At 41.3% G+C, this 13,182-nt stretch overlaps 1 long non-coding RNA gene across 1 annotated transcript in view; it reads left to right on the plus strand.

Moving 5' to 3' along the window:
• LOC106900293 overlaps nucleotides 1-13,182 on the plus strand; it is a 37,501-nt gene continuing 24,319 nt past the window's right edge. The window contains exons 1-3 of the long non-coding RNA XR_001414133.1: nucleotides 1-45; nucleotides 128-219; nucleotides 313-380. This is a non-coding gene — a long non-coding RNA (uncharacterized LOC106900293). The remainder of the gene's footprint in view (nucleotides 46-127; nucleotides 220-312; nucleotides 381-13,182) is intronic.

Raw genomic sequence — 13,182 nt, forward strand, 5'->3', positions numbered from 1 at the left:
CCTGTCGCTGCCCCTGGTGCTGGCCGTGGCGTGCGCGGCGCGCAGGTGAGCGCCGCGGAGGGGCAGCGGAGGGGCCGCCTCCCTTCACCCGCCTCCTTTAAAACCCGCCTGTGCTCCTTTCCCGCAGCGCCGACGGGCCCAGCAACATGTCCTACGTGAAGGAGACGGTGGACAGGCTGCTGCAGGGCTACGACATCCGCCTCCGGCCCGACTTCGGAGGTGAGGCGCCCCGTCTCTCCCGGTCCCTTCCCGCCCCGCGTCCCGGGTCGTTCTCCCGCCGTCTAAACGCTGCTTCCCGCCCCAATCCCGCAGGTCCGCCGGTGGATGTGGGCATGCGGATAGAGATCGCCAGCATCGACGTGGTCTCGGAAGTCAACATGGTGAGTGACACCCCCGCACACACACACACGCTCACACAAGGGGATGGCCGGGCCGGAGGGCGCTGCCGCCGACTCCCTGCCGACCCTGGTTGTGTCCTCCGCACCCTGCACCGCACCGCCGAGCTCCGCGCACCCCCCCCCCGACGAGAGGTCGGTCCCGCCGGCGGCACAAGCCCCGCAGGGGACCGGCTGTGTGTGTGTCACCTCCTTGGCCTCAGAGGGGGGGGCAGCGAGCGGCTGTGAAACAAGCCAAGCAGCCGGCGGTGGCTGGGAAAAGTTATTTGGCGGCTTGAGAGAAGGTTGGGGAGGGCTGGATTGGCGCTCCCCGCCAAAACACCTGCTGCAGGTGGGAGCTTCTGGGTTCTGCTGGCACCGGGTCTGATCCTTTGCACGGTCAACAGCTGTCTTCAGAAGCGTTGGAGCTTCCTGAGCTGACTCAGAGGTGGACAGGTGTGCATTTTTTCACGTTAAATGATTTAAAAGAGTTAGACACACCACTTCGCAGGCTCGGGCGGTTGAGTAAAACGTGCAGAAAGAAAATGGAGCGTCTAGAAAACGCTCTCTGTCTTGTAGAATGAAAAAAAAACCAAAAAAACCAACACATCCAACCTTGCAGATCATAAGGACGTTGTCTACCCAGCTATCAGAATCAGAAAAGTCTCCTAGCTACAGGTGTGAAACATACAGTGATTGATTTCAGTCTTGCTGCTGGAAGGAATGCTAATAGACATGCAGGCTTAAAGAGTAAAAATGTGCCTCTATAGTGCTTCCCTTGTTCAACAGTCTTTTCCCAGAAGAAAATGAAATATCAGTTACAAGTTTGAACATCTTACAAAGTCATGTTGGATTAGTATGCGCTGTGTGCATTTTGCTCTCACTCTCTTTCCTTATGTTTGGTTTGATATGAAAATCTCAGATGCTTTCTTTCCATAAGGAAAAACCTATTTAGTTTAAAGAAGCTAGAAACCTTGCATTTTGATCCTGATGAGTAGTTTATTTCACTCAAAAAAGGTCATATTTGCCTGTCCAAAGTAATTTGCCCAAGAGTGGGGATTTTTTCCATGGTATATTAGTTAATAGTTGTCATCTAAAACAATCTATTCAGAGTTTGTTGTCATTTTCATATTTAGCTTTTTCTGTTGTTTGTTATATATACACAGTTCCTGTTTGTGTGTAACTGTTACATTTGTTTATGAATACACTTGGCAGAATGGGGAGGAAAGGAGATTTGTCACATTGTGTGTAGCAAACCAGGCTCTGGGGGATGCTAATACCACACAAAGACAACATTTTGCAAGTTTCTGCTCTGGGAGTTCCTGTTGGTATATTTCACTTTCAGGGAAGAACATGGTAGAACTGCGAGGATGAGGCAGAGAAAACAGAACATACACCTTATCAAAATAGTTGAAGAACAGATGCATTCCAACTCCAGACTCTTTCTACCACTTTGTAATGGGATTGCTGCTTCAAAGCAGTACAGTCTGGGAAAGCCAAACACAGCAAAGGCCATCATCAAAATACATGCTCTGAAAGGTCCAATATTTATCTTGTGAAGTCTCAGCACCTGAAATACTGTTAGTTTCAAGGGGAGTGGATGTGATGGTTTCCAGGCGCAGTGTCACCAGCCCCAGCTCACATAATTTCTGCTTAGCTGTAGTGGATCCAGCACTCAGCTTCCTCCTCCATGCCAGCCCTTGCACAGCTCCTGGGAAACTGTAATTTGAACTTTCTGGGTTGTAATTAAGGACAGTTGCATGCTAGATGGATTCTTTGAGTAATCTCTATGTGCAGGAGGAGGAGGGGGGGAGCTCAACTAAGACTGGTCAAAGAGGCATGATGATGTTTTCATTTCCTAAAATGCCACATCTCTTGCATTGGAAGGAAGCAGCCATTCCCAGGTATAGTCAATAGTACATTCTTTAAGGCAAAATATGGAAAAACCAGTCTCCATTCTGAATCAATGTCTACATACCCATGTCTAGAGTGTTCTTTGTTGCAAGATCTTTGTGTTGCTAGAGACCGTTATGGAGTCTTTTGGACAGTGAGCAATAACATCCATCACTGCAGCAATGGGGGGCTCGATATCTCAGCTGAAGAAAAATTTTTCTACCTAGTAAAAGAATGCTTTATTCTAGTACTTCTGAGAATCACAGTCATGAAATGCTTAATGTTGGAGTAAGCTGTGAATCATTCACCTTCTCTCCTTTCCTTTTAAACTGTTATCTTCTAGATTTTTTTTTTTTTTTTTGGGCCCATGAAATGCTTAATGTTGGAGTAAGCTGTGAATCATTCACCTTCTCTCCTTTCCTTTTAAACTGTTATCTTCTAGATTTTTTTTTTTTTTTTAGGACCAGCTACCATTCTATGGCTTCAGAGCCAGAAGTGTCTACCAGGAGACACTTATTTATAGCTTATATTGTCTATAGGGCAATTTTGTTGCTGAAGGAAGCTGGTAACATGAGCAGAGAGAGCAACGCCCTCATCGTGTGAGCACCTCTTGGCAAGAGAGTCTGGTTGGACTCCACCAGAGCTCCGTTCAATCAGTCTCACCCTAGCAGTAATGGAGGGAGTTGTCTCAACCCTTGGCTCTCCTCAAGCACATGAAACTTTACTTCTAGAATGACAGAGGCAGCTATTCCAAATCCTGGTACCCACAGGCAGGGTTAAATTTTTTATTCCATATTCATTGCTTAAATAAGAGTAAGGATTTTTTTTTAAAAAAATATATCTCTAGGCTCTGAGGGAGGTATAGCCCTTTGGTGTGTTAGCTGAGAATTTGTGATGGCTGTGGGCTGCCTGCCAAGTCAGCAGGCTGATCTGTATGTCCGAGTAAATCCAGTCCTCAAGTAAAAAGTTGAAGTATAGACAACAGGACTATTGTGAATTCTGTGAATACTATGAGTAATAATTGTCTGCTCAAGCAGCTTGCCTAGTTGTAGTGGCTTCTTCAAATAAACTGAACTATTGTGAAATACTTTACTCAGTTAATTAATTGAGACTTGCAAAGCCTTGAAGTCAACCTTTCGGTTATTTCCCCTGAGTACTCAGTCCTCATCTGTTCAGCTCTTTAAACTGCATTGTTTTATAGCTGCTTGGTAGTTCAATAATACTGTAGTGAGGTGCCATAGCAACTTTTACAGAAGGATTAATTGAAGTACTCATTCTCATGACTCTCCCATTTGGCATCAGATATGTTGTCATATATTGATTTTTTGCAGGTAATAAGCTGAAGAGCTTGTCATACATCGAACAAGAAGGAGAATTAGAATGTAAAAGTCCTAATGATCATTGTCTGGTTCTAACCATGCTTTCTCCCTGATGTACAATGATAGAATTTTTAATGCATTTCCATCAGATTTTCACATCTGTGCTACAGTAACTGCAAACATTCCCTTCCAAAGGTACAAGGTGACCCTTTGCTTTGTCTTGGTTAATGACTTCAGCTAACTTTCATCCATGACAGAGTTCCTGTAGAAGTGTATCAGACATTTACATGAATATAAAGAGTTCATTAAGAACTATGCTACAACTAAATCTGTTAAGCTGCTGTGATGTGAATTGTCTGGTCCGCTCTGATACCTTTAACAGAAGGTACTGCTTGTACATCAAGAATAAACATGGATAGCATGATTCATGGTAACTACTTTCAAGCTTCAGGGCAAGCAAACAAATAGCATATTGCTATATCTACTAGGAGACAGGCAAGAAGTAGCTGGATTTCGTAAAAAAATTCACATGCAGTACATGACATAATTTTCTCTAAGATGTGTTTCCTACTGAGCAGTTGGTCAAACCTTTATAATAGGGAAAAGATAGCAGTATATGTTCTAAAGTTTTGAAAACCAATACACATGATAAAGAAACTTCTATAAAGCAGTTAAAAGAGAGACCAAAAAGGAGGGAAAAAAAGCCTGTTATTTTATATTGGCAACACTGCTCCTGACCTGCTGTAGTGTTTTTACACTGATGATGAAGATTTGATTTGTATGATAGCAGATTAAAGGTTTTGTGTTCCAGCAAAAAGTGGATAAATAAACCACGGAAAGAGCATTTCATCATTCTTTGTCAGGAGAAGTATAATTCTTTTGCTTCTCTCCATCTGAAATCACTTTTATTCAAGGCTCTTACATTTATTTGGTCTTGCAAATAAGCCACAAATCTTGCAGAGAAGCAGGTTCTCACCTGCTCAAAAGTCTACTGCTCAAAAGTCACAACCTGGTTCTCCTGATTTCTCCTGAAGTAGTCTGTCTTTTATGCTGTCAGCATTGCAACCTGTTGGAGAACATCTTTTTGCCCCAGAAATAACTTAATGTAGCTTAAACCACTCCCTGCGCCATTATGTGAAAACTGATAATTAAATAAGCCAGCTACATGGGGTTTTTTGATTTATTTTTTTTCCCCATCAATTTCATATGATATCACCCTCTCATATTCCATCTAAATCCTTCTTACACATAAGAAATTAGACATAGGGATAGCCAGTATCTTCTGGTACATATTTGACACCGTGGCTATGCTGACTGATAAAGTTGTGCATTTGTGGCACTGAGTAGACCTGGATGATCCCTCACTCTGTCATGACTGCAGGTTATCATTAATTTGGAGAATGAAGTGTCTCCCACAGTACTTGAAGTTCTACTGCTCATGTTGTCAGACATCCTTTTCTACTACACTTATTTAGCTTTCCCTGGAAGCAATATAGCATTTATCTTTTTTTACTTCTTGCTTTAGGGCTGTTCCCAGGTTTACTGCTGAAACACTAGCTTACATTAGAAATTAAATCCAAGAGAAATGCATTTTCTGATGTACCAGAAGTTTACAGATGTATTACTTTAGAGGCTTATAAGCAGTTCTCTGGCTGAAGGCTCAACTATATTAGTTTAGAGCATCTTTGTTCAGTTTGGATAGTGAACAGTTCTGCAAGTGTAGAAAAAGGAAGAACAAACTTGTGTTCTTCTGCACCATGTGATCTCTAGAAAGAATCTTCTTGTTCTTCTGAGTGTGTCTTTCTGGGATACTTCATACTTTTTCTGTTTGAATGTTCACAGAGTCATTTCCCAAATAACATTGTGGATATATTTTACTTATTTTGAGATCTGCACAGGTTTGCTGTGTTTGCTGTTTATCACCAGTCTAACTGCTCAATTTCCTTCAAAAAATGTCAGAAATCAGCAGAATATGTTCCCAGGCAGTCAGAACATCAGAACCAAGCCAAATGAAGAAGCAGTCTTTGTCTGAGCAAATATCACTCTGCAGGTTGAAACAGAGGATTGGATTTCTGTTTGGTTGTATAAACAGCAGGAAAGAAGGACACCTGCGTCCAGAGCTGCATGAACAGGAGCACAGCCAGTAGGTTGAGGGAACAGATTATCTCTACTTGGGACATGCTAGACCCCATCCAAGGTACTGCATCCAGTTTTGGGTTTCTCCCCCAGCTAATACAGGGTATTAAACAGAAGCAAGTTCAGTAGAGAGCCACCAACCTGACCGTAGCTGGAGCACTTGCTCTGTGAGGAGAGGCTCTGGGGCCTTGTTCAGCCTGGAAAGAGATGGCTTCAGAGGCAGCTTCCCATGGAGTCAGCCTCTTCACAGAGGACAAGCATGAAGGGAAACAAAAGAGATTCAGATTAGAGGTAAGGAAAAGGGTTTTACCTTTTGAGGAGAGAAGCAGGGTGCCCAGGGAGGTTAGGTTGTACAGTTCCCCATCCTTGGTGGTCTGCAGGACCTGGAGACCTGGATCAAACCGTGAGCAAACTGGTCTGACTTCACAGCTGAATTATTCTACTTTACAAAATAATGATTAGTTAACACATTCAGGTGGCAGAACTTACAAAATAATGATTAGTTAACACATTCAGGTGGCAGAACTCCCCTTAGCATTAATAAACATTCACTGATAGTCAGCTGTACCCGATTTCAGCAGTTCCGGGATGATCACACAAGATTAACTTGACAAAATAGAGATATACTTACAAGTTTTCAAATTTGCCTATAAATCCAAGGCAAGGATACAGGTTTCTCTGGGGCCTAGAAGAACAGAAGGGCTTCCCCTTACTTTAGGGCTGATACCAGCCCAGGTGCCTGTGGCATCCTACACTGGTAGGCGTTTAGTCAAGAGAAGCTCAATCTGTGGGTTTAAACACTCGGGCTGGGTAAGGCTTAGAATCGAGGCACTGAAGGTTTGCCCATTAATCCTGGCAGGCCAGTGCTCTTGCATTGGTCCCCAATTTAGGGAATGGTGGAAGGACTTTGATGTATGGTTATGATGCAGGTTATCTTAAGGCACTTTTTGCAGGCTGAGGGAGGTTAAAGGTATGATTGTAGACATAGCCACAGTTTAACACATCATCTTGTCCTTTTTCCCCATCTGGATTAAGTATCTGAGAATTTAGCATGGTGGCTGCTGGGAATCTTGAAAACGCTACACTATGGAACCAAATCAGCATTATGAACCCATCTCCATTGCTCTTTGCATCAGAGCAGCTGGGCCTCATTTTTTGATCTGAAGTCTGGTTGCTGGAGAATTAAAAAGTCAAACTCCTTCAGCTCAGCCAGTGGGGCAACAGAAGTGACCAGTCACAATGATGATAAATGCAGGTCCTTGGTCTAAATACCTAGTCTAAATAAATTTGCCTGAAGATTTTCATACAGATTAAACTGATTTTTTAAAAAAGACCTAAAGCCCAATAATTATTAATGAAAATTTGCTTAGCTGTAGTCAAAAGAAGAGAGGAGAAGTCCTTTTCTGTTGTATAACAACTCTCTTGAAGAACAGGAATGACATGCAAAAGCACTTGAAATAAATATTAGTAAGAATTTTCAGCAACTGATTTTATTTTGTTCCAGCAAATATGGAAATACTAATCAAGTAATAATACATAAAGGTCAGATCATTTCATCACTGTCTGTTCCAAACAGGAGTGATTATATTAAAGAGTAAAACATGGTATGAATGTAGAAATAGGCAGCTTGAGGTTAAACAGCTGGGTCAACATTATTGAATGTTTTGTTGGGTTATTTTTCATTCAACTGCATGAATAAGCGGTTCTTCAACAAAATTAACAAGTAGGCAAAAAAAGATAAAGCAATAACTTAAATCTTGTTTCATGTGGTGCAGAAAGTGGATATATCTTAATTTTGTCAGAAGTTAAACTAACCTGAGACCAGCTTCAGAGAAGGTACAAGGTGTATTCCAAATTTTCTTATTAGTGTGACAGGCATAATACTTTGCTGATTTCAAGGTTTAAATAAAATAGCTATGAATGCCTTTCATAGAAAAGATCTAATTCTTTTATCTGACATTAAACTCGGTTTGCCACAACTCTCCTGACTCCATCAGTTGTTTCTAGTCAGTTGAATTTTTAACATAATTTTTTTTGGTAAGCTGCTTCTTACCTTCTTGTTTTTCCTGGAGCCAAAAAAAGTCCTCAAAACAACTGCGTATCTGAAATATGATGGTATTACTGTGATGAAAGAATGGTCAAAAATCTCTTCCATGGGAGTGAGCAGGTGACCACCTGCAAAGAAAAAGGACCACATGTTTTCTTAATCGTGCTCTAAAACTCTTCTCCAGCCAGGTCTGGTTGCCGAAATCTGCAGTTTAGTCTATCGCAGCGGTGAGTGGTGGTACATATGAAATGGGGGGGGATGACACACTCCCCCTGTTTCGGGGAAGCTTTAGCACCCAGCTCAGGGTGTGTAGGATTTCACTAAATGAGGTGTATAACTGCAGGGAGATGCACCTTTCAGTTAAGTGGATGAGAAAAATCCAAGGTTTTCCCCAGCACTGCCTGTTCTGCACACCCCCATCGAATAACATGGCTAGGCTGTCACCACTGGAAACTTCCAGCTTGTGATCCGTTAGTATGCACAAACCCCACAGGTCAGTGGCACAAGCATTTTGAAACATTCAGGGTCCCAAATGATTAATTAATAATGGAACAGTCAGTGATTCACACAAAAGACCCATTCCCTAAAATTAAGCACTCTCTAAAAAGAGAAAAATAAATCCATAAATTTAAGTTCTTCCAGGAACCTGAATGATGTTTCTTTTCTTGTGTGTGTGTAGGACAGGGCAGGAGCTTAATTAAAAACTTGTGTTTTCATTTTTCTCCAATTACATTGCCTTTTTACTTCTGATTCTGGAAAGGAGAGAACATCAGAATCTTCCAAACTAAGAATTTTTCTTCATGAGGAGATTTAGGGGATACATTTCAAGCGTCTGCAAAACTTAGTGATTTTTTTTATTTTTTTTTTTTTTTTAAATCAGCTTTACTTTGTAGTCTCTGTCTGAAAAGTATTTCTTAACTCTTGTAGGGTATTCAGGCTGTTCTAACCATAGTTCAATACCGACTTGGAGCTGAAGCTGTGCAACCAAGAGCAGGAACAGTCACACCACCAGTTCACCTTGAGGTGGGAAAACATCCTAGCTTCAGGGGAGGAACAGTCACAAGCTCCAAAGCTAGTACCAGAAAGACTTGTTCCTGTTCACAGGATGCCAGGTACCCTGGGACAACAGCTGAAGCTGTTAAATCAAACCCAGAGATTGCCATCATTCTGAAGTATCCCCAACTGATGTATTTTGTTGATCACCGCATTCCAAACAGCAGCTGCCGGGAAGAGTTCTCTGGGGTGTCTCATCTCCCATGCATCTAAGTGAAGCATGAAAAAAGAACTATCTATAGATCTATAAGGGCTTCTCATGGATGATTAAAGAGTCCAAGATGTCTACCAGAAATATTTTATATTTTAGTGCTCTTTGAAACTCCTTTTTTTTTATTTTCTCCCCTAGAAAAAAAATATCTGGATCTCAAGAAATGTACTTCATGCTTGTAGAATTCCTCTTCCCTCACATACTGCAATACTGCCTGTAGCCCTGGCAGTGCTCCAAAAAGCATATTAAAATGAAATTATTTCCACCCCAAAGGCTAAACTACTGCAAATATGTTCACAAGGAAAGCTGTAGTAGCAGTCGCTGAATAATCTAGCAGACTAACACCAGATAATGCAGTTTGTTCCATTCTTTCTTTAAGCTATAGCTCTGTATTAAGATTTACGTGGGCTGGAGAGGTTAGATTAGATTTCTTGCCTGTCAACCTTTACAATGCCCTTTCAAGATTAAAAGGTTGCTTTTGGCCAAAGCAGTGTCAGAGTGAGGTTCACTTCATCCTCTGCTGGGGCAGATCCTTGATGGTTTGTGTTATGTCATGAGCAAAGGACAGGTGATTCAGAAGGCACAAAGGCAGCTTCTGGAAGGCTGCGTTATCACACCGACATCCACCCTATGGCAAGATTGAGTTGTAAGGTTTTAAATGCTCAAGATAGAGTGCATAGTTTCAAGGCAAAGATTAATGATTTCAGACTGCCAAGCTTAATTAAAGGTTGGAATAAATGTTCTCCATTAAAATTCATCAATCCATTTGGCTGAGATGGAGGAATTTCAGTCATGTCTTTTTTAATTGCCTATAGAAAGAACTGAAGAGATAGCAAAGTTAAAACTGTTGAAACAGATACATGGTGTCTAAATATTGTTCAGGATCTTAATCATATTAAAAGAGGAGTGCAATTAATTCCCCAGCATATTTTTAACCTCAAGAGACTCCTCAGCATCGCTGAAGTAAAATGAGTAGCAATCTGCTAGAGGTAGGTATGTTCATGCTTGTGTATCTCAGGAACTTGTAGGCAGTACTAATTACCACAAAGCACTGATGAATCTGGTCCCGTCCAAGGAGTCGAAGGTGCTGATTGGTTTCATTGGTCTCAATGAGTATGCTCATGGATAAAATTTCTCATACTAGTAAAATTAAGCACATACTAGCTTTACCAGCTCAACGGTTTTGTCAGCAGTTTGCAGGAGCAGTCCAGCTCTACAATTTACATCATTTTTAAACCTTTGCTTCTTTGTAATTTTCTGTGCCATTACTCTTCAACATGAGAGGATAACCAAGCTTTAAATGATACCCTCCTACTTTGTGTTGTTCCATGATGATTTATTTTTTCTTTAACCGGTTGTTTTGTGAGCCGTTCACTCTGATGCACTGGTCAAGGAGAGAAATGGATGAGGTTCAGAGGCTTCATACATACATTGCATTTCACAGGCAGCTTTGTCACTGGCTTCCTAGGAAGGAAACAAAGCATGGGATTAATAGCCACTTGTAAATGACGGGTTTATTTTATCCACTGTGCCAGGACTAACTAGGGAGAAATAAAGTAAACTGCAAAACATCAGTAACATGAGGGGAATCAAATCTGTGATGACAGACTTCACAGCTTGTTAAATGCTCTGTGGATTCCTAAACTAATAGGGAGCAAATACAGTGTCATTTTGGTGTCAACTGGAAATGAATCCTGGATATAGATCTTCTCAGTTCCCACTGTCAAGAGAAATGAGTTTGTCTTCCAGAAGCACAGTAGTGGTTTGAATTTCTGATATCTTAAGGAAAGTTTATGTTCCAGGTAACACATTCTTTCCTTTTAACTATTCCTAGTAGAAACTCTGAGTAAGCACAGAGCAGAGGATAAGAAGGGCTAGCATACTTGAGGAAAATATAAACACAAACACAACAAGGTAGTAACCGTTCAACTCACAGCAGTCATCCTGTCTCTTATGACATGATCTATCAGGGAAAGTTGCTCTTTGAGGAAACTTTTGCACTGGATCAATTCAGTGAGCCAATTTCAAATACAAAGCTAAAAATTCTGCCTCATTCTTGAGCGTCTCATCCCAGGGGACATTTCATCACGGCAATACTGAGTACATACCCTAAGAGAAATCTTTCACTGTTCCCTTCCCAAAACCCTATAATCCTAAAAGCAGTTTACACTGTGCTGCCCTTTAGATGGCACCGGGGAAATACCACTGCCAGAGACAAAATAGGGAAATGTGGCGCAAGTCCAGCCACTGTCCTTCTCTGGGTTTGATCTCCTCAATCTGTCACTGGAATGGGGATGCTTAGTAAGTAATACAGCTCTAGCTCCCAGAAGAGGAATAGGCAAGAGGAGACACAAGCACAGTGAGTTAAGACTGTTCTCATGAATAACGTGGTACTGCACTGTCACTGCTGGTCTCTGGATGTCTTGCAATGTGACATGGGTACAGTATTGTTACACCACCTGCTGTGAAACACCATGGATTATAATTTGTTTTATTTTAGTGCCTTCAAAGCCCCTGTAAGCACACCAGTTATTCAAGGAATAGATATTAAACACATATTGTAACTTACATTTTTAAAGAGGTTTTAATATTAATTCTTCTGGTTGTCATTAAGAGCGAGTGCAACACTGGCAAAGAGCAGCAGAGCGGTGTCCTCAGTGTCAGGTGTTTGCTTTTCACATCTGCAGAAACCAGAAGCAATTAAAATAATAAGTCAACTCCTGAACTGCCTCCTTCTCTCGGAGGGTAACACAGAACAAAGGACCATCCAGGAACACTACTCATTAAGTTGTCCAATTTAAAAGTTGTTTTTCTTTCTCAAAAGGAAAGAGAAAATTGACTTTTTTTAAAAAAAAAAAAAACAACAGGTTTACAAGTCACTTTTTCTCTTGAGGCAATACTTCTACTTATACCTACCCTCCTCCCACAGCAGGATAGTTATTAAGGTACTATTGTACTGGAAACTAATAATTTTTTTTAAAAAAAAAGATTAAATATTAATCTTGAATCATCTGCAGATGATTCAGACATGTATTATTCAGGCAAGCTTATTACATGGGTTTATTGCAGGACCTGGTGGTTTCAATGACTTTTGCACAGCTTGTATTCAGCAATCCAGGCGCTCCAGATCATAGAGAGAGCAAGTGCAAGAGGACCTGCTGCTGACAACCTGTTGTTCCAGGGAACCACGTCAGCACCTGACGCTGCAGGAGAAGACTTGCCGGCTCAGCAGGGACCCCTCTGATCTCACTGCTGCTCTGCAGGGCCCATCAGGTCACACTGCTCTCGTGACAGATGGCTAATTCTTTTCACCGTATTTAAAACAGGAATACTGTGGTTTAGGTTCGTTTCCATAGGACTACATAGAACCTCTTACAATGCAGTCAACATTTGTTGTAAGTTTCAGGTCTGCTGTATTTCCCAGGATGTTTGTGGGGCCAGAAGGGAACCTGAGCTAAAGCAGGTAGATCTACATTCCTTAGTTGTGGGTTTTTTTCCTCATCCAAATGAGTACAGTGATGGAGAATTCATTGGAATATTGTAGAAATGGATTAAAATGCAGAGTGCTGTGCTTAAAACATTATGAATCCAATAAACTCATTAGGATGCATAATTTTGCACTTATTAGCGCAAGCAAATGGAAAGTCAGTATTTCGCGTGCCTTCCAGTTACAGAAGTGGTTACCATACCACATTCAGGAACTCTGGAGCAGGAACAGGGACAAACTTTAGACAACAGTAAGCCAAACCCAATTTGGAACCAGTACATTTGGTTGAAATACTTCAATTAGCTAATATTTAGCTATATCCATCTGATTTTGAGTCATCTTTTATAGAAGGTAGGAAAAAATTTCTGTAGGAAAAAAAAATAAATATTTGAAATCTAGATAGGGAAGCAGTTACTCACATTCATTAGCTGTTCTTCCACTGAATATCAGCTCCAAAGGGCTCTTCTGGAGCACGTGGAACATAGAAGTGCTCAGCCCACATTGTCCTTTGGTTAGGTCCCATTGAAATCGGTGAGCATGCATCAGGAATGAATCACACTAACGTTATTCAAGCTGATTATACTTTCCTGTGGTAATTAGATCTTCTTGCAAAAACGCTGCCTGTAACATTTGTAAACTAGAGACGATCTGAACTGTCCTGA

Source organism: Calidris pugnax, unplaced genomic scaffold (assembly GCF_001431845.1).
Source record: "Calidris pugnax isolate Ruff unplaced genomic scaffold, ASM143184v1 scaffold806, whole genome shotgun sequence".
Lineage (NCBI taxonomy): Eukaryota > Metazoa > Chordata > Aves > Charadriiformes > Scolopacidae > Calidris > Calidris pugnax.